Below are 2,500 nucleotides of genomic sequence, written 5' to 3'. Positions count from 1 at the left end.
ATTGAATTGAACAAAAATAAAAACAATAAAAACAATAAAAAATAATAAAAATTTTCCAAGATTGAATTGAACAAAAATAAAAACAAAAAAAATAAAAAAAAATAAAAAATTTCCAAGATTGAATTGAACAAAAATAAAAACAAAAAAATAATAAAAAATAATAAAAAATACAAAAATATAGTTTAATTAAAAAAAAAAGCAATTTATGAATTTCAAAGACATACGGCGGTGGACATTAACGAGACTCAACATGTATGCTTAAAAAGATAAAAATAAGCGAAAACAAGGCTAGGCGGTGAGCCTTAGGCCGCATGACGGAGCATTGGCACGACACTACACCGACGACGTGAAAAACGCACGACGGTGCCCATCATGGCAAGGCGATAGGCCTTAGGCCGCACGACGGCCGTTGGCTTGCGTTGGCTAAGGCATGGGCACGACGCCACATCCACAGCAAGAAAAATGCACGACGGTGCCCCTCATGGCTAAGCGGTGCGCCTTAGGCCACACGACGACCGTTGCCTTGCGTTGGCTAAGGCAACGGCAAGAAAAACGCACGACAGTGCCCCTCATGGCTAGGTGGTAGGCCTTAGGCCACACGACGGCCATTGCCTTGCGTTGGCTAAGGCAAGGGCATGATGCCACACCGACGGCAAGAAAAACGCCCGACGGTGCCCCTCATGGCTAGGCGGTAGGCCTTAGGCCACACGACGGCCGTTGCCTTGCGTTGGCTAAGGCAAGGGCACAATGCCACACCGACGGCAAGATAAACGCACGACGGTGCCCCTCATGGCTAAGCGGTGGGCCTTAGGCCGCACGACGGCCGTTGCCCTGCGTTGGCTAAGGCATAGGCACGATGGCCACACCGACGGCAAGAAGAACGGCCGACGGTGCCCCTCATGGCTAGGCGGTTGCCCTTAGGCCGCACGATGGCCATTGCCCTGCGTTGGCTAAAGCACGGGCACGATGCTAGGCGTTTGGCCTTAGGCCGCACGACGGCCGTTGCCTAGCGTTGGCTAAGGCATGGGCACGATGCCACACCGACGGCAAATAAAACGCACGACGGTGCCCCTCATGGCTAGGCGGTGGGCCTTAGGCCGCACGACGGCCGTTGCCCTGCGTTGGCTAAGGCATGGGCACGGCGGCCACACCGACGGCAAGAAAAACGCACGACGGTGCCCCTCATGGCCAGGCGGTCGGCCATAGGCCGCATGACGGCCGTTGCCTTGCGTTGGCTAAGGCATGGGCACGATTCCACACCGATGGCAAGAAAAACACACGACGGTGCCCCTCGTGGCTAGGCGGTTGCCCTTAGGCCGCACGATGGCCATTGCCCTGCGTTGGCTAAAGCACGGGCACGATGCTAGGCGTTTGGCCTTAGGCCGCACGACGGCCGTTGCCTAGCGTTGGCTAAGGCATGGGCACGATGCCACACCGACGGCAAATAAAACGCACGACGGTGCCCCTCATGGCTAGGCGGTGGGCCTTAGGCCGCACGACGGCCGTTGCCCTGCATTGGCTTAAGCATGGGCACGACGGCCTCACCGATGGCAAGGAAAACGCACGACTGCCGTGGGGTTTTGTTCCCAAGGCAACGGGTAAACCTCTGTAGCCATGCTGGAAAAACGCACGACGGTGCCCCTCATGGCGGCCTTAGGCCGCATGACGGCCGTTGCCCGGCGTTGGCTAAGGCGTGGGCACGACGGCCACACCGACGACAAGAAAAATGCACGACGGTGCCCCTCACGGCTTGGCGGTGGGCCTTAGGACGGACGACGGCCGTTGCCTTGCATTGGCTAAGGCATGGGCACGACGGCCTCACCGACGGCAAGAAAAAAGCACAACTGCCGTGGGGTTTTGCTCCCAAGGCCACGGGTAAACCTCTGTAGCCATGCTGGGAAAATGCACGACGGTGCCCCTCACGGCTAGGAGGTGGGCAATAGGCCGCACGACGGCCGTTGCCCTGCGTTGGCCAAGGCGTGGGCACGACGGCCACACCGACGGCAAGGAAAATGCACTACGGTGCCCCTCATGGCTAGGCGGTTGGCCTTAGGCCGCACGATGGCCGTTGGCTTGCGTTGGTTAAGGCATCGGCACGATGGCTCACCGACGGCAAGAAAAACGCACGACGGTGCCCCTCATGGCTAGGCGGTTGACCTTAGGCCACACGACGGCCGTTGCCTTGCGTTGGCTAAGGCATGGGCACGACGCCACACCCACGGCAAGAAAAATGCACGACGGTGCCCCTCGTGGCTAGGCGGTTGGCCTTGGGCCGCATGACGGCCGTTGCCTTGTGTTGGCAAAGGCATGGCCACGATGCCACACCGATGGCAAGACAAACACACGACGGTGCCCCTCGTGGCTAGGCGGTGGGCCTTAGGCCGCACGACGGCCGTTGCTTGCATTGGCTAAGGCATGGGCACGACGCCACACCGATGGCAAGGAAAACGCACGACGGTGCCACTCATGGCTAGGCGGTGGACCTTAGGCCGCACGACGG

The sequence above is a fragment of the Coffea arabica genome, chromosome 11e (genome assembly GCF_036785885.1).
Source record: "Coffea arabica cultivar ET-39 chromosome 11e, Coffea Arabica ET-39 HiFi, whole genome shotgun sequence".
Taxonomy (NCBI): Eukaryota; Viridiplantae; Streptophyta; class Magnoliopsida; order Gentianales; family Rubiaceae; genus Coffea; species Coffea arabica.
The sequence above is the reverse complement of the archived record's forward strand: the minus strand, read 5'-3'. Positions refer to the sequence as shown.